Source organism: Anolis carolinensis, unplaced genomic scaffold (assembly GCF_035594765.1).
Source record: "Anolis carolinensis isolate JA03-04 unplaced genomic scaffold, rAnoCar3.1.pri scaffold_13, whole genome shotgun sequence".
NCBI classification, from domain to species: Eukaryota; Metazoa; Chordata; class Lepidosauria; order Squamata; family Dactyloidae; genus Anolis; species Anolis carolinensis.
In genome coordinates, this window is record NW_026943824.1 from 11131398 (window position 1) to 11151917 (window position 20520).

Consider the following 20520-nt stretch of genomic DNA (forward strand, 5'->3'; position numbering starts at 1 on the left):
TACAAAACTGGCAGAATTCGATGCCAATATACAACAATACAAAAGAATAAAACATAAGCAATTAAAAACAGATTTAAAATACAGTAGAGTCTCACTTATCCAACACTCGCTTATCCAACATTCTGGATTATCCAACGCATTTTTGGAGTCAATGTTTTCAATATATCGTGATATTTTGGTGCTAAATTCGTAAATACATTAATTACTACATAGCATTACTGCTTATTGAACTACTTTTTCTGTCAAATTTGTTGTATAACATGATGTTTTGGTGCTTAATTTGTAAAATCATAACCTAATTTGATGTTTAATAGGCTTTTCCTTAAAGCCTCCTTATTATCCAACATATTCGCTTATCCAACGTTCTGCCGGCCCGTTTATGTTGGATAAGTGAGACTCTACTGTAATACAAAATACTTGATCCATTCACCCACAAAACCTTGTACATAAACCTTAGTCCAGACCGAGTTCAAGCCAACGAAATGTATTCTTTGAATGCTTGCTCGCATAGCCATAATAATTGTTAAACTGATTTCTAACAAAGAGATTCAAGATTAAGGACTTTATCACACGAACCTGCTATTCCGCTACACTTGTGTTATGTTGACAGCAGATAAAATACCAGATTGAACATCTTTGATATTGCATCTTTCTTTGGTAATGTAATTGCACTGATTCACAAATGCATGGTCCTCCGGGTGTACTACAGGTATTTTATTTTATTTTATTTTAGTGCAATTGCGCAATTCCAACATTTGAAAACAAAAAAGTCAAATATAAATATGAAATATGAAAGGAAAGGGAAATAATTGCTAGTTTGGGAATAGCAAGGGAGGAGGGAAGAGGATAATCTGATGTCACGTTACTACCGTGATGCCACATGCCATTACAGAAGCAGAAGGGATCCATTGCACCAAGATGGGTGATGGGAACATTGCGGGATTGCGAGCTATTGATAGGTTCTATCTGATAATAGCTGGGTTTGAGGAATCACAGGGAGAAGAAGACCAGAATGCATACAACATTGTGCAATATGCAATGCTGTTTGGCCTGCCTTGTGCAATAAAGTCCCAAGCTGCCAGCATTGCCATATATGTAGAGAAAAGCTGCAAATTCTTTTAAATATGTCTTTTTTAAATAGACAGAACTGTGGGCATTGGTGGGCAATGACCTTGAGTTTTGGCCTTGTAGTTCACCTACATCCAGAGAACACTGTGGACTCAAACAATGATGGATTTGGACCAAACTTGGCACGAATACTCAGTATGCCCAAATTTGAGCACTGGTGGAGTTTGGGAATAATAAACCTTGACATTTGGGAGTTGTAGTTGCTGGGATTTATAGTTCACCTACAAAGGGGTTCTTAAGTCCATCAGAAATAGTAGTAGAGTAGTAGAAAGGCCTTATAATTATATTACATCAGCCTCAGTAAAATTATCTCTGACTTTAGTTCTCTCAAAATTACTTTCCTGTTCAAAATATTTCAAGAAGAAATATGCGTCTATATGGTTTCTTTCCCCCTTTCTTCCCACAAGATAAAACATTTCAAGCTTAACAAGAAGCTACTTGTTTTTGCTCTTATTTAGACTAAATATCTCCCATTTGTCTTTTTCCTCTTTTTTAATTTTCCTTAGAGAGCCTTTCTTTCCCACTCCTTGAAAAACTACCTCAAGGGAGTTCCGCATAAATCTTGAAATCACCTCTTTGACAAGCTCATTAATTTTTTCCCAGGGAGGGGGGCATATTTTAGTCTACAGATAAGACATAATTCCACAAAGATAATTTATTGCCAAATCAGGTGCTTCGTAAATCTCATTCTTTTGCAGATTTTTGTTCCCTGTTTTTTATTTATTTATTTCTAACATTTCTATCCCGCCCTTCTCACCCGAAGGGACTCAGGTCGGCTTACAAAACTGGCAGAATTCGATGCCAATATACAACAATACAAAAGAATAAAACATAAGCAATTAAAAACAGATTTAAAATACAGTAGAGTCTCACTTATCCAACACTCGCTTATCCAACATTCTGGATTATCCAACGCATTTTTGGAGTCAATGTTTTCAATATATCGTGATATTTTGGTGCTAAATTCGTAAATACATTAATTACTACATAGCATTACTGCTTATTGAACTACTTTTTCTGTCAAATTTGTTGTATAACATGATGTTTTGGTGCTTAATTTGTAAAATCATAACCTAATTTGATGTTTAATAGGCTTTTCCTTAAAGCCTCCTTATTATCCAACATATTCGCTTATCCAACGTTCTGCCGGCCCGTTTACGTTGGATAAGCGAGACTCTACTGTATATATGTGTGTGTATATATATATATGTGTGTGTGTGTGTGTGTGTGTGTGTGTGTGTGTGTGTATATATATATATATATATATATATATATATATACACACACACACATACATACTAGCTGTGCCCGGCCACGCGTTGCTGTGGCGAAGTCTGGTGGTATGGGAAATAAAGTATTGAGGAATTGGTGATAGTTAAGGTAAAGGGTAAAGGTTTTCCCCTGACATTAAGTCCAGTTGTGTCCAACTGCACACTGAAGTGGATTATATGGCAGTGTGGAGTCAAGATAATCCAGTTCAAAGCAGATAATATAAGATTCTAAATGGGTTATATAGCTGTGTGGAAGGGCCTTGAGTCTACACTGCCATATAATACAGTTCAAATCTGATAATCTGTATTTTATAGGCAGTGTGGAAGAGGCCTAAGTGAGGCCTAACTCTGCCTATCCCCTGGGCTGAGTAGGTTGCTAGGAGGCCAAGTGAGCGGAGCTTAGCCTTTTAACTGGCAGCAATTGGATAAAAACAATTATACCTCTCCCTCTAATTAGGACTTTATTTTTCTTTTCTTTTTGTTGTATGAATGTAGAGGCATGCTGCCAAGTTTAGTGTTTCTGGGATGTGTGGTTTTGTTGTTTTGTCCTAGGCCGAAATTTCATTACCCTTTTATATATAGATAGATATATGCATAGAGAGCTTAATTATTTTGAGGGAAGCTGCAAATTACACACCTTTCCTGAGTTGTATCAAAGTGGGAGGTCAGCAGTTCAAGCCATGTGAGATTTAAATCCCAGCGAAGCCGTTGTTAAGGCATCTCATGTTTTCCCTTCTCTCTTTCTTTCTTAACGGGAGCATCAAAACTCTGTCGCCGAGCTCCGCTAAATCAAAATAAGTGTCCTCTAAATAATTGGGAATGTTATTGGCTTCTATTGATTTAACAATACTTTTTTTGTCACCGCACAACTTCATCCTTGAAGTTGTGAGAGCGGCATGAATAAGAACAAGGAGGCTTCCCAACCCAGGTAGAGGCACCGAGCCATTTCTCACTTCGGGGAGGGAGTCGCAGCCCCTCGGTGAGATATTACTAACATAACTCAATCTCCTAAAAGATATAAAATTAAATTAAAACCATAGCAAATTAAGGATATGGACCGCTTGAGCCATAAATCTTTCACGGCTCAGAGTCTGAGTACCATCCATTCTCTGGCGAAAATTGAATGGAGAGGACACTGGGATTAAACCTGTGTTAAAATAGGAAATCTCTGGGTAGCTACTTCAACCCAAGCAGTAGTAATACTCTTCTCCCAGTGGGTCCTTCTGTTAGTGAAAAAGGTGGATTTTGGATAGGAGCAGGATTGTTTTCCAGCATGCCACCCAGCCAATGCGATTCTAGGCTGCATCCATAGGAGAGACTTTCTCTACCTCCTCCAGTTCGGTTTTACAGTCAACATCCAGCAGAACTCATTCATACTTGAAGACCGAGAAATTCCTATCAAGAACATATTTAATTAAATCCAAGAATAATCAAATTTGCAAAATTAGTGTATATACTCGAGTATAAGCTGACCCGAATATAAGCCGAGGCACCTAATTTTACCACAAAAAACTGGGATAACTTATTGACTCGAATATAAGCCGAGAGTGGGAAATGCAGCAGCTACGGGTAAATTTCAAAATAAAAATAGGTACCAATAAATTTCATTAATCGAGGCATCAGTAGGTTAAATGTTTTTTAATATTTAACGTATTTCAAAGAAAAACAATAAACTAGCTCTATAAGTGGAAAGGTAGGGGAACAAAAACAATATGGTATCAACAATAAAATAATAATAATAATAATAATAATAATAATAATAATAATAATAATAATAATAACTTCATTTGGATCCCACCCTATCTCCCCATGGGGATTCAGGCCGGCACCCAACATAATAACAGGCAAACATTCAATGTTTATATAAACAGTGCAGAGCTATATATAGATCTATAATTTTAGACACGAATTTCACATATGCATTTCCCCCTGAAACGTTTGCAAATCCCTGTGTGTGTGTGTGTGCATTTCCCCTACAATATTTGCAATATATATATATATATATATATATAGACATGTCTATATATATTTGTGTGTTCATTTCCCCCCTGTAATATTTGCAAGCCCTATATATAGGTAGGTAAGAACATATCTATCCAGACATCTCTCTTTATATAGATATTTGCATAGACTTGAAAACATATGAGGGTAAATTCATATATAAAAATAATGTGTATGTATGGCTACAGATACACAGGTACATGGATCTATGTGTATAAAGGATTTGCAAAGACCTACAAACATATGAGGGGAAATTCATATATGAAATTGATGTATATAGATAGATACACATATAAAGGTACATAGAGATGGCAAAAGGTTACAAGGGGTAAATGCCTATATATCTGTAGGAGGGTTTAATAAATATTTCAGGGGAAAATGCTTTCACAAGATTAATGAATATATATTTTTCTTTTTCCTGACTTGCAAGGGTGTCTTTCTCTTATCAAAACATTCCCTTGATTAAGAGGAGGGAGGCTTTGCAAAAGAAAACACATTGATAAGGCAGAAGAGAGAAATAGATCACATATTGCAAGCAATAGCCTGCAGACTCTGTTGCCAGCCTTGACCTTGTCCCGATTATAAGCCCAGGGAGGCTTTTTCAGCTCATAAATAAGGGCTGAAAAACTCGGCTTATCTTTGAGTATATACGGTAAGCCCACAAATATGAATAGCCTCAACCCACATTCCAACTGAATAAAATAGTCTAGATATAATTATTGCAGTAACATCCAAATTGTTCTTAGTTTTGATTCATGCATGCAACTCTGTCTCAGTCTTCATATTAGTCTTGAAAGGGTGAACTAGCTCATTTTTTTAGCACAAAATATTTCAACTGCTCCATTTTGAGGCAAGGCGAGTGTGAATCCTTGACTGTCTAGTTATCATAACAATGACATCCATCCCTGTCGTCTCTTACTGGTGCATTAGTTTGTAGGGCGATCAAGCCTCCCTTACGGCCCTTGTTCAGTCGCGTAAATGTGGTCTTTCTAATAAAGATGTACTCAACAACTCGACTCGGAGAAGAGGTGGTCCCTGAAGACCAGGAGGCATCTAATCAGAAATCTCTTGTCTCGTGTCCTGCGTTCACGCGGGCATTGACAAAAAGGTTATTTTCAAATTTGTAGCATCCAATTACCTCCCATCTAATTCGTGATGAATTGCACCAGTCTGGCTAAAAATTCTACGCCCTTGAGTCAAGGCCGTTCCCCTTAACTTTCAAGTGTGTTCAGTCACATTGCCCATATGAAGTCCCTCTCGAAGGCAAGTTTGATATTTTTCTAATCAGAATCCCAGCAAACTCTGTCCTTGTCTGTATCGCTTCTTTCGTTCTTGACCCTTTCCCAACTTTGCACATGTGCCGGCCACTGTAATGGTCTGCTTCATAGTTCATACCCTTAGAACAATGATGGGCAACCTTTTGCACTTGGTGTGTCAAAATTCACCAAAAAACCTAGCATGACTTGGGTGGTGTGTCACTTTGAGAAAAAAACCCATAATTTTGCAATATGTATAGTTTAAATAACAAAAATGTATTTAATAAATCAAAAACTATTTACTACCATTATTTCCATGTACAACAACCTATGGTACCTCTTGCAGTTTCCACGCTGATTTCTCTCTATTCTAGTTTCAATGTAGTCATGAATAATGAATAATATAATAATAATATAATGGTAATAATACGATAATATACTACAATAATAATAGAATAATAATAGAATGATATAATATATATATATATAAATGTAATGTGCATAATTCCCATGGAGTAAACAACAAAACCACTGGACCAAATCACACCAAATTTGGCCACAAAAGGCATTAGTCATCTAATCAATCTGCATGCAGCAGCGTGTCAGCAAAAATGGCTAGGCGTGTCAGTGCTGACACGTGTGTCATAGGTTGGCCATCACTGCCTTAGAAGCACGCAGGTTAAACCTGGGTAAGATTTTCCCCCTGTTCTTTGGGGCCACCAGGTCTGCTATCTGGAGAGGAGGTGTTTCTGGGGAATCCATATCCAAAGAACAAAGAGCAACAACAAATATATCAGGGTCCAAAGAACAACAAGAAATCAGCAAGTCAAGGAGCTGAGGGTACAGTCAAAACCAAAGAAGGTTCAAGAGTCAAGGCAGCATGGATGAAAAAAAAATGCAATATAGGCACCTCTAGTGTATCCTGAAGCCCATCTTCTACCCCTTGATCCAAGGTGCCGAAAAGGGAAATGAAAATGAATAAAAGTCAAACATAACCCTGTTTCTCAACTGTCATGCTACAGGATATTATATTGGTTTAATCAGTGGCAGACCAGAGTTCAGGATTCACACTTTAAGAAGCAGTGCCTTAGGGTTGTCCCTCTTCCCCAAAGTAAATGTTGTAGTACTTTACTTACTTAGGCCTGAGGATGATGGCCCTCCAAGTGGAATGTCTTAGCAGTGGATGAGTAGGCGGTTGTGGAGACCTATTTTTGATCCTCATGTTCTTCTGAAGACATCGATTTCCAGATGGAAGGTGGTCCCAGTCAGGGTTGGCTTGATGTATCTTCCTCTTGGCATCTTTCTCCCTTAAGCTCTCCATTCATGCCTCTTCAAATTCCACAGCACTGCTGGTCACAGCTGACCTCCAGTTAGAGCGCTCAAGGGCAAGGGCTTCCCAGTTTCTCGGTGTCTATGCCACAGTTTTTAAGGTTGGCTTTAAGCCCATCTTTTAATTTTCCTGTCCACCAACATTACATTTCCCGTTCTTGAATTGGGAGTATAGTAACTGCTTTGGGAGACGGTGATCGGGCATTCGGACAACATGGCCAGTCCAGCGGAGTTGATGGCGTAGGAGCATCGCTTCAATACTGGTAGTCTTTGCTTCTTCCAGCACGCTGACATTTGTCTGCCTGTCTTCCCAAGAGATTTGGAGTCAACACTGATGGAATCTTTCCAGGAGTTGAGTGTGATGTCTGTAGACAGTCCATATTTCGCAGGCATATAGCAGAGTTGGGAGGACAATAGCTTTATAAACAAGCACCTTGGTATCCTATGGATGTCCTGATCCTCAAACACTCTCTGCTTGTTGTCGTTGTGTGCCTTCAAATTGTTGTGGTAATCTCTGAGCGGTTAGACTCAATGTAACCCTCTCTGGGGGAGATTCCACCAAAAATCAGCAGAGTAGCAAAAGCAAAGCTTTTAAATGCAACAGTTACTTACACGGGGTGAGCAGGAGAAGCCTTTGACCATTTAGGATTGTAATGGACTGCAGACTCTCAGTAAAAGTTCAAAAAATATTTATTCAGGTAAAAAGAACTCCATTGTAGATAGAAAGGCTTGGGAGCTGTCTAGTGTACTCTAGACTGGTTTCTAAGGAAAAATAAGAAAGGAAAAATAACAAACATCTAAATAGTTACATCTTGCCAGGAGAGACAGTAAGATGCTTCTTGTTAGCTAGAAGAACAAAAGGGAGAAGAGTGAACCAAAAATAGTTCCAACCTCTTGGTCCAGTTTATTGGGGCCATAAAACATTCTGACCAATGAGAAGTTAGTGTCCCTAGAAATTCACATTTCTATAACTTCAAAGTAAGGGATGTGACGTAAACAGGATAGAGTGAAACACAGTAAAGCCTGTCTAGGCATGCTTTGGAAACAGGGAAAGGATTCCCTCAATCTAACTCTATCATCTATCTAACTACATCTAGACTTGAGTAGTCCAGGTGATTCCCAACACAAGTCACCTCTAATTCAAGGTGACCCTAAGGCTCACATGTGTATCCAAAGTTGTATTCAATGTGTAGTCCTGCTGAAGAGGAGGTGGACCAATATAGTGGTGGTGGTATCAACAAACCACTGGTAATATGCCACCATGAAAAACTTATGATGTTGCTATTGTTATGTGTCATAAGGGGACCCTACCTCTTCTACTTTGGGGAAGAGGGACAATTGGGAACCTTTTTGAGGCTCAAAGCTATAAAAGGAGAGTCCACCACTGATGTGTTCAACGTACAAGAATGTTGGCTTTCCAAGGATGGAAATGGGTATTCTTGGGGCTGACTCCCCATCCATTGTGAACATAAGCCACGTTAATATTGTGTGTCCGAAAAAAGGATTCTGCAAGATCTGGGGAGAGTTAAGGCTTGAATTATTATCAGAATTAGTGCGCTTTATTGACTCGGAGGCTCCAATCTTCCCGAGCCATTATAGTTTTATCGAAACATTAAACTACTTTAAAACTTTCATTTCCTCCTTTAAAATGAAATTAGTTATGTCTTTGCGCCAGCACCCAAAGCCACCCTAAGGCAAGCGACGTACAGTAGAGCGCACACAAACAGCGATCACGGCATAATTGCCAACAGTTTGCAAAGTTGTTTGCTCGTTTCGCGCAACTTTTGGAGCTTGGATCTAAAACACACACACACCCCAACCTCTCCCTATTGAAGTGCTTCTGTCCCAGTTAACTTTGAGGGATCCTAGTTTGCAGAGTTTCCCTTCTCTGAATCTACTCCAACCTGTCTACATCCTGTGTATACACTGTTATAATTGTATATTTCTATTATATGTAATATTACTAATAATATTGCAATATAGTGTTATAGTACAATATAGTAATGTACTGTATAATACTTATATGCTAATAATATGATATATTGTATGTAAATATAACTTGTACGCCACCCTGAGTCCCCTTCGGGATGAGACGGGTGGGATATAAATGTAGCTAATAAATTAATAATAAATGAATGAATAAATAAACACATCCTTCCTGAAATAAGAACTGATCACAGTACTCCAAATACATTAGAGTCTCACTTATCCAACATAAACTGGCCGGCAGAACATTGGATAAGCGAAAATGTTGGATAATAAGGAGGGATTAAGCAAAAACCTATTAAACGTCAAAATACGTTATGATTTTACAAATTAAGCACCAAAACATCATGTTTTACAACAAATTGACAGATAAAACAGTTCAATTCACAGTAATGTTATGTTGTAATTATGTATTTATGAATACACCAAAACATTGCAAGATTTACTACAAAAACATTGACTACTAAAAGGCAGACTGTGTTGGATAATACAGAACCTTGGATAAGTGAAGCTTGGATAAGTAAGACTCTACTGTATAGCCAGATTAGCCAACAACATAGTGGGAATATTATTTCTCTTGATTTAGAAACATGTTTTCTGTCATTCGTGGAAAATATTTTGGTCTGGAAATAGCACATTTGTGCAGCTTAAATCTCTCACTTAGCTGTCCCGCATATTATGTTTAAAAAAGGGTAGGTGGATTGATCCAAAATACAGAACTTCAGAAGTCTTTTTTACCCCTATACAAAAAAAATCAGATTTCATAATTTTAGACCCGTGCAAGCTCACTCCCAGATCAAAACTATTGCAAACTCTCCCTGTTTTGTATAAACCTCATTTCAGGATTATACAACCTTAATTCGCCAAATGCTAAAGGTAGGAGGAAAAGGGCTTGTATGGCTTTGCAAGCGGTCCCGGGAGAACCGGACTTCTCCAGTGAACACCAGTTGCCTCTGCGGTATTCGTTGAGTTGCTTGAGGAAAGCAGAAAGGAGACGTCCTTGTAGGAATTAAGTTGTCCTTCTTACACAGCTCACATTACCTCTGGTTTCTGATTTCCATATTTTTGTTTTCCCCTTCGCTTCACAGCGAGGAGCCCAGGCTGAATACAGATGTAGAGCCGCTCTTTTAACCAAAGGACGGTTTTCCAAAAGTATTATGTACAAGTGTCGAACTGTATTCAAGGGCCTGTCAAGTCAGGATGACCTCATTATTCTTGAATTATTTTGAGGAGGGGGAATCCTAGAGAGTGTGTATCTTGTCAATCCGGAGATGTCTTGAAAGGAAAGTATGCATAAGACCAAAATATTAATGTGTTCCTTTCCTTCAAATCCCAATCCCTGTCTTTGCACTCACTTCCTAACTTCATCTTTTTAAAATACTTTTTATTAAGGTTTATTTTATAATACAATAATAGTACAATAGTAATAAAGAGAAGGAAAAAAAGAGAAGAAAGGAAAAAAGAAAAAGAAGGGTTAATATATAGATATGAAAAAAGGGACATAAATAGAGCAGATTTAAGACTGCAAGTTAGAGTATCTATTTTACTATGTGTATTACATACACTCAATTGTGTATATACTAAAAAACTAATTAAATTTTTTGTTATTGCTGTGTTCTTATTTCTTGCTTTAAAGTAATAAGTTTTGAGTGTGCTTTTGTAACTGCATTGCCATATTGTTTGCTTAATTTGTGATTATGGCTCATACCCTAGGCTCTGCAAAATCAGAGGGAAAAGCTTATAGTTTGAGATCTCAGGGTTCAATTCATCCTACCCAAAAGGCTTTAGACCTGCTTTTGCTAGAAGAGTCTCGGTTGACAAATAAGGCTGAAAGCGTCTGGCTTTCTATTGTTAACCTTGATGGTCAGCTAGAAGGTTCTAAAGACACTAGGGAGTCTCAATGTATCAGGGCAAATATCAAGGTTCTGATTAACAAATGGAGAGCCCTAGTGGATGGCATCACCCAGGTGCTTGGCAAAATAAACAGCCAGGAATCAGATCTTAGAGCTCTACAGTTTCTAAATAGTGTTAAGCATAGGGAGCTAAGTTATGCACACCTGTTTCATGTAGCTGACTTCAGCCCCTCCCCCAGAAGGGACAAAGATGGTCAAGCTACACCCACCCGTAGTGCGAGCCCTGAGCTCCTTAAACATTCCCTACAGGCCTTAAGTTTGAAGGATAGTCAGGGAGGCACGTTTGCCCATAGCAAACATAGTCACCCCAGCAAGAAGTTTGGCAGCAGACCTGACTCTGTGCCTGGATCTTCTGTTTCAAGGAGCAGCTCCTCATCGATGGCGGCCTTCTACAACAAGGAAGCCAAGCGCATGGAGCTGCAGGAGAAGATCCTTGAGGCGGAAGCTGAGGCAGCAGCAGCAGAGCTAAGCCTGAACTTCGAGCGGGCTCAAACTGAATTAGAAGCAAAGTTAAAGCTCACACGTGTCCAACAAGATGCAGCTCAGAAGAGGGTTCATGCCAACATCCTGGCGAAGGCGCTGCAAGGAGAGCTGTCTCAGGAAAACGTCAACTGTTTACCAACACCACCAGCCACACCTCTTCTGCCAGCCCACGTTGGCTTCCAAGACAACAAGCTGGTGCAGGTGGACAGCGTCATCGTGCCACGCAGGCAGGTCAAAGAATCCAGGGCCAGGAGCCCACAGCCACCAACTCAGGCTGCGTGGCCAATAGAAACCAGGGTTTCGCCCATACCTGAGATCACAGATGTTCCTCTGAAGGGACCTTCTAGGTTTGAGAAGAACTTCACCTTTACCCCTGACCAAACACCCCTTCAGTTTCTTCAGACTCCTCAGTCACAGCTCGAGTCTCTGTTTAGGAACCCGAAGAAGGATTTGAGGGACAAAGGTGTGGAGAAATTCTCTGACCGGCCAGAAGATTTCCTACTTTGGAAGAAGACCTTTCAGCGTGCCATACAGAATTTAAGACTCACCTCTGAGGAGGAACTAACTCTTATGGTTGCCTGGCTTGGTCCAGCATCAGCCCACCAGGTGAGAAGGATCTTCTCAGCCCTCATTGACCAACCAGAAAGAGCACTGGACACTGCATGGACAAGGCTTAACCAGCGTTACGGGTCCAGCACCCAAATTGAAGCCTCGCTGATGGACAGACTTCATAAGTTCCCGGTGCTCAAACCTAAGGACTTTGAACAGCTTTGGGACCTAACAGACTTATTGGTTGAGCTCCAGTCAGCTAAGGGAAACCCACAGCTTCCAGGGTTTGCCTGCCTGGACCAGCACTTGTCCCAAACTGTCATCACACAAAGGCTGCCCTTTTTCTTGCAGGAAGAATGGGGCAGGGAAGTCTTCAGATACAAGCAGGCCAATCATCAGGTCTACCCACCGTTCACCCATCTTGTGGATTTTGTTACAAATGCTGCCATGCAACTTAACGACCCACAGACAGGATTTCCAACTCTTGATGGGGCTCCAAGGACGGATAGGCCTATCAAAGAAACCAAGAAACCTGCTAAAGACAGTAACACCAAAAGAAACATCGCCGTCAAGACTACGGAGACCATCCCATCTCTACCTGATGCCAAGATGACACCAAAAGAAGTTTTGTGCCCACTGCACGCAAAGCCCCACAGTTTGGCCGACTGCAGAGAGTTTGCCAAAAAGCCTCACGCAGACAAAGTTGAGATCCTCAAGAAATCCAGGATCTGCTTCAGGTGCTGTGGTGCTACCCCTTACCAATCAAAGTCATGCAAAGAAAAGGTAAAATGCGAGGTATGTCAATCCGTCAGACATTGCTCAGCGATGCATGATAAGGATTTTGTGCCCCTGAAGGCCAAGAGCGCAGCAACCAGTCAACGCACCCCAGAAGTGCATCCGGAAGATTCGGCTGGACCTTCATCGGGCACTGAGGCACCCTCTGTGGCCTGCACCCAGCTGTGCGGCAGCCCAAAGAAAACTAGGATTTGCCACCCCATCTGTTTGGCAGATGTCTATCCCGCCAGCAAGCCATGGATGGAGAAGAGAATGTACGTGGCCCTTGACAACCAAAGTGACGGTTCACTGGCCACCCCTGACTTCTTCAGCTTCTTCAAAGGGCAGGCAAAGACTATTGACTATTGTATTTCTACTTGTACGGGCAAACAAAGAAGACAGGGCCGTGTTGCATCTGGATTTATCATTTCGCCATGTGGCAAAGACATTCCAAAGAGTTACCTGACCTTATTGAGTGTGCGTCCATCCCACGAAACAAGGACCAGATTGCTACCAGAGAAGTGATGCAAGCGTATCCTCATCTGAAAGGACTACAGGACCTCATTCCTCCCTTTGAGCCAGGCATCGACATAGTCCTGCTCATCGGATCCAACTGCCCAAGCCTGATGAGCGTCCAGGCTGAAAAGAGAGGTCCTCCTAGTGCACCCTTGGCACAGAAGACTCCTTTAGGATGAACCATACAGGGACCTGTATGTATCGACAGAATGCATCCTCCATCTTCTCTGTGTCCAGATCACAGTGGCAGAGTCACCCTCATGCAGAGTTGCCTCAGTCACATCTCTGTCTGCTGCCAAGGAGTTTCATCTGAATTCTCATCCAGCTTCGACGTATTCCGGGATGACGCTCTCCCGAGACGAGCGAGCGTTCCTGAACATCATGAACTCCGAGGTCACCCTTAGTGAGGAAGGGAATTGGATAGCCCCTTTACCCTTCAAAGCAGACCAGCCTACGCTACCTTCCAACAGACAGGTGGCAGAGAAGAGACTGCAGTCTTTGAGATGCAAGATGCAGCGTGATTCCAAGACCAAGCAGCAAATTGTTCAGTTTATGGACGACATGTTCGCATCAAGGTATCCTGAGCCATCCAACCCTGGCTCGGACAATGAAGAACTTTGGTTTCTCCCCTTCTATAAAGTCACCCACCCTCAGAAGCCGGAAAAGGTGCGCATTGCGTTTGACGCCAGCGCCAAATGCAAGGACATCTCCTTGAACGATGTGCTCCTGAAGGGACCAGATCTTCTGAACAGCCTTATTGGAGTCATACTAAGATTCAGGGAATCAAAGTATACGGTCATCGCTGACATCTTTAAAATGTTTTATGTGTTCCTGGTCACACCGGAGCATAGAAAGTTTTTAAAGTTTTTATGGTTTGAAGACGCCCAGGCTCAAGATCTACACCAGTTGAGCATCCTGCGTCAATTCATGGCCAGGAGCCCTTTGCAGAACTTGCACACAGAACTCCACATCTTTAGTGACACTTCAGAGAAAGCCACTGCAGCTGTGGCTTATGCAAGACAAAGAGACTCTAGTTCTTGCGCTTTAGATTTTGTTATGGCCAAGGTCAAAATTGCTCCATCTAATGCCACTATCCCTAGGTTAGAACTGTGTGCAGCCGTGCTAGCCATCCAAATAGCTCAGATAATTAGAAGAGAAACTGGTATTTCAATCAGGGGACCTGTTAAGACAATCAGGTCCAATTGCGGCACAAATTTTGTTGGGGCTACCAAAGAATTGGACTGTATTGTTAAGTTCGCCAAGGACCCCAGTGTCTACAGCTATTTGAGTTCTAAAAAGGTTACATGGCTGTTTAATGTACCGCATGCGTCTCATATGGGGGTGGTGTGGGAACGTATGATTGGTTTGTGTAGAAAGATATTAAATGCTATGTTTTTGAACTGTAAATATTTGACCCACGGTGTTTGGGTCACCTTGATCGCAGAGGTGACAGCCATTGTAAATAGCCGTCCATTGGTGCCCATCACCACAGATACGGACCACCCACAGCTTCTCACTCCTGCATCCATTCGAACTCAAAGGCATCTGAATGGCAGGAGATTACGTATCCTGTTTCGAAAGGATCTTACAGAGCACTTTGGAAGCAAACTCAAACTCTTGCCAACCAGTTTTGGAGACGCTGGAAGGCAGAGTACTTGGCTCAGCTCCAGAGTCGCAGAAAGTGGAAAGACACCAAAACCAACACCAAAGTTGGGGACTTTGTACTTCTCAGAGACAAATCCTTACCTCATTTCAAGTGGCCTTTGGCCAAAGTTATAGAGACCTTGCCAAGTCCGAACGGATTGGTAAGGAAGATAAAACTAAGAGTGTGCCAAAATGGCAATGTTTCTGTTTTACACAGACCAATTTGTGATATTGTGTTGTTGTTGAACGTATAATCAGTTCATTGCCAAATTTGTTTGTTAATGTTTTAGTGTAGATTTCTCATCATTAAGAAATCTAGGCCAGGAGTGTGCTGGTACAGCTGTACCAGAACCTTCTACTTTACTTTATTGCTGCAAATGTTTGCATTCCTAGGACAGGCCACCTGTCAATCACCGTTAAGTTTGGTTCCGCCCCCTGTTCAGGGCTTTGGGAGGGAAGGAGCCATTTTTAAGTTAGTCTCTCTTGGGAAGCTCAGCTGTAGGACATACACCAGCTCGTCCCGTAAAAGGCTTCCTATTTCAAGACCACCGGGGATAAAGAGCACCAGGGTTAAAGTATACCAGGGATATTGACCGTCCCAGGATACAGAACAACAGCACAGAAACATCTGAAAGCCTCAGCTGGTAGGTCCACTCAACAACCAGACGCACTTGGGAGTTGGCAGTGGGTCCCAGACCAGCTAGGCCCAGATAATAGATAGCCTGGGAGGGGTTATAAGAGGGTTTTCACCGTTATTCAAAGCCTATCTCCTGTCCTGTGGGACTAGACTCCTTGAAGATTTATTATTTGTTCGTCAATAAAGACTTTGTCATTTCTTTAAAGACTTCAAGGCCATCTTTTCAGGAAAATTCCTCAACGACCCTTCTTTAGGCTCCTGGCTTCCCGCTGGGTGTAAAGCGTATGTCCTATATAACAGACAGTCAGTCACAGGCCCAGCTCGTGACAGAATATAATTACGTAATTGCAGTAGAGAAAAGAAGAAAGAAAGAAAATATATAATATATATGTATAGCGTAGGCGAAGAGGAAATGAAAATATAAACATAGGTTAAAATTTTCAGGATAGCGAAACGATGTTACAGAGAAAGTGTTAATGTGGGATTTGTGTATTGATAGTGTTTAAATACAATTTGTGCCATGCTTGTATTGCAACTGTTTGCATCATCCAGAATGTACCATAATGTGGAAAGAGTTAATTGCCAAGAAGCTATGATGACCTTGATGTGTGGCTGGAACTAGGGAGCATCCAGACACAAGTGTTTGTGCATAATGATTGTGTCAGTTCAGTTGCGTTCTGTCTGCCTAGAGTTCGAGTCAAGTTCGGTTGGAGAACAGAGCAGTCCTGTGTTCGTCTGTTGTCTGCAAGTCTGTTTGTGTTGATTATTGCTGCATACAGTAAAACTTTGTAAATAGTTTTACCAACATCTCTGAGTGTCTCTTCATTCTGCGCTCCACTGCTTCCATCCAACTACTGCTGCGCTGTAAATACTCTGTCAGAAAGATGATTGGTTGTTTTGACTTCCTGGTATCTTCCAGAGGTTTGTTCCTTTCTATTTTTCTTTTCTATTCTTGTTCTTTTCTGCCTTTCTTCTTTCCTCCCCCTTGTTTTTGTACATAATTTTGTTTTTACGAATAGTTCTTCCTAACTTCATCTTGAGATGCTCACTGAAGCTACACAGTTCTCATAATTTTATTTAAGGGAAAGCATCATTCACTTTATTTGAAAGGGAAGGTTGTGAACCTGTCCCAACACTATGACTTCCAATCTGGGGACCTTCTGGATGTGAGAACCATGTGAGACCTTGTTTCTCCAATACCACCACTGGACATCACGGACATTCAACTTTCCATTGCAGCATCACGTGGGTCAACTCAAGCATCTCAATCACCCATGAGTACTCTTCCAACTCTATGATTCTATGATTCTACTAACTGTGCCCGGCCACGTGTTGCTGTGGCATCGTCCTAAGTAGGATTCCTAGGGGAATCCTTTGTTGGGAGGTGTTAGCTGACCCTGATTGTTTCCTGTCTGGAATTCCCCCGTTTTCAGAGTGTTGTTCTTTATTTACTGTCCTGGTTTTAGAGATTATATTGTTCTGTATGATTATACCACAGTAATTATTACATATTATATTATATTTATTTATTTTTCATGTCAGGAGCAACTTGAGAAACTGCAAGTTGCTTCTGGTGTGAGAGAATTGGCTGTCTGCAAGGACGTTGCCCAGGGGATGCCCAGATGTTTTGATGTTTTTATCATCCTTGTGGGAGGCTTCTCTCATGTCCCCGCATGGAGCTGGAGCTGATAGAGGGAGCTCATCTGCACTCTCCCCGGGTGGGATTCAAACCTGGCAGCTTTCAGATCAGCAACCCAACTTTCAAGTCATAAGACTTTAATCCACTACACCACCGGGGGCTTCTATAATATTATACAGTAAAGTCTCACTTATCCAACATTCTGGATTATCCAATGCATTTTTGTAGTCAATGTTTTCAATACATTGTGATATTTTGGTGCTAAATTCATAAATACAGTAATTACTATATGGCATTACTGCATATTGAACTACTTTTTCTGTCAAATTTGTTATATAACATGATGTTTTGGTGCTTAATTTGTAAAAATTATAACCTAATTTGATGTTTAATAGGCTTTTCCTTAATGCCTCCTTATTATCCAACATATTCGCTTATCCAACATTCTGCCGGCCCGTTTATGTTGGATAAGTGAGACGCTACTGTATTTACAATCTGTATTATCTGCTTAGAACTGGATTATATGAGGCCCCTTCTACACAGCTGGATAAAATGCACACTGAAGTGGATTATATGGCAGTGTGGAGTCAAGATAATCCAGTTCAAAGCAGATAATATAAGATTCTAAATGGGTTATATAGCTGTGTGGAAGGGCCTTGAGTCTACACTGCCATATAATCCAGTGCCAATCAGATAATCTGTGGAAGAGGCCTAAGTGAGGCCTAACTCTGCCTGTCCCCTGGGCTGAGTGGGTTGCTAGGAGACCCAGTGGGCGGAGCTTAGCCTTGTAACTGGCAGTGATTGATAAAAGCAATTATTCCTCTCCCTCTAATTAGGACTTTATTTTTCTTTTCTTTTTGTTGTATGAACGTAGAGGCATGGATGAGGGGTTGTGCTGCCAAGTTTAGTGTTTTTGGGATGTGTAGTTTTGTTCTTTTGTCCTAGGCCGAAATTTCATTACCCTTTTATATATATAGATAGATAGATGACTATTGACTGTTGACTACCATTGCTATATGATGACCCTTCTCCGTCACTGCCGCTGTTGCTTCTTATAATACACTCTCTTTTCCCCCTTTTTTAGTTATTAATACAGACACTTTAGTTATCAAAGATTTGACAGCAATGACGGATTGACCTCCTGCGACTGGAGATGCAGACTATCTCAGCTTGTTAAAATAATAAATGGCTACCTGTCAAAGAGACTCTCAGAGTAAATGTGGACCCTGGAGATATCTCTATTGTAGACTTTTTAAAAACCTCTTTGGCTCCCTTGTATGGATATTAATTAATAGTAACAGTCTCTTTTATTGAGATAGATAGAAATACTAATTACTTTCCCCCCCGACGAATCCCTCAATGGTATCACTTATTCGGCAATAATTAAACAACCCAGGGGAAACAAAGAAGTCGGCAAGAGGCAGCGAGCAATGATTTAATTGCAGCAAAGCATGCCATATAAGTTATTTTTTGTACAGAATGGTTTGTTCTCCATCCAGCATGACTCCTCCAAGAGAACAGAAGCCACCAGAACCTTGCATTCAAGACCCTGTGATTTCTCTGCTCAGCTTCCTTTCAACTGGGCCGGGCTGTGGCGCAGCTGGTTAGTAGCCAGTTGCAATAAATCACTGCTGACCGAGAGGTCATGAGTTCGAAACCCGGGTCGGATTGAGTGACTGACCATTAATAGCCCCAGCTTGTTGTTTACCTAAGCAACCCGAAAGACAGTTGCATCTGTCAAGTAGGAAATGTAGGGACCACTTATGTGGGGAGGTTAATTTAACTAATTTACGTCACCATAAAAATGTCCAGAAGGTGAGGAAGTACTCCATCAAGGACTCAGCGTCACAGTGGATGATGAAGCATCAGCTCCCCCTGTGGCCGGAATCGAGCATACCCTCATGAAACCAGAAGCTGGAATTGTTGTGTGTTTTCCGGGCTATATGGCCATGTTCCAGAAGTATTCTCTCCTGACGTTTTGCCCACATCTATGACAGGCATTCTCAGAGGAAGGATGGAAGGAAGGAAGGAAGGAAGGAAGGAAGGAAGGAAGGAAGGAAGGAAGGAAGGAAGGAAGGGAAAACAAAGAAGAAGGGAGGTATGGAAAGAAAGAAAGAAAGAAAGAAAGAAAGAAAGAAAGAAAGAAAGAGAGAAAGAAAGAAAGAAAGGGAGGGAGGGAGGGAGGGAGGAAGGAAGGAAAAACAAAGAAGAAGGGAGGTATGGAAAGAAAGAAAGAAAGAAAGAAAGAAAGAAAGAAAGAAAGAAAGAAAGAAAGAGAGGGAGGGAGGGAGGGAGGGAGGGAGGGAGGAAGGAAGGAAGGAAGGAAGGAAGGAAGGAAGGAAGGAAGGAAGGAAGGAAGGAAGGAAGGAAGGAAAAACAAAGAAGAAGGGAGGTATGGAAAGAAAGAAAGAAAGAAAGAAAGAAAGAAAGAAAGAAAGAAAGAAAGAAAGAAAGAAAGAAAGAGAGAGAGAGAGAGAGAGAGGGAGGAGAGGAGAGGAGGGAGGGAGGGAGAAAGAAAAAGAAAAGAAAGAAGCCATTAGTTTAGAACTGCCAGGAATTGAGCGTGATTTTTGAAGACTTAAGGAACTGACTCCAGTGTTCATTAGTCTGGCCAATAAAGCAGTACCACCGCATCAGAGGCCTTCCGAAGATTGATGGAAATTGAAGCACAAATTTGATTTTTGTCTATGGCTAATAAAAAATCATTTACCCTTTCCAGCCGCTGCAATATCCTCTGAACTAAAGCAGAGCTGAAACTCACTGTATCATTATCTTCCAGAGAGAGCGTCAGTTGTTCATTTATCAAAGTGTTTCTAAAAGCTTCCCAGATGGCAAATTACGGAATGGATCTAAGGACGGGCAACAACGCAGTGGCCTTAGAAAAGGGAAAGATGGATTCCTTTTTTAGAGACCTTGCAAATGTTTATTCCTTAACAAACCGAGTGGAGAAAATCCGTCCGCAATAGGAAACGCCTGGAGAAAAGGGTTCTACATGTCTTGTTTTAGTTCTGTACAAGTTCTCCACTGGGACTTTTCAGATTTTTCTCCTGTTCTGATGGGTGCAATTTCTGGGGGAATACTATTTCAATCATAATTATTAGATCGGAAGTATATTCACAATTTTTCCAGTTATGTTCATCCCACCTGCTTCTATTTCGGTGCCACTTTTTATATTATGTAGGTGTCCATGTTTGAGCAAGGATTCAAACTCAGGTTTCCAGTCATACTGAAACCACTAAGCAATACAGGATCCAAGTTTATTTTTATGTAGGTTAAAGTAGCATTTGCCTCCTTTGCCACAGTACCACTCTCCTGTTTCATGTCAATTTTAATTAATTTTTTATTCTCATGTCAGGAGCAACTTGAGAAACTGCAAGTCGCTTCTGGTGTGAGA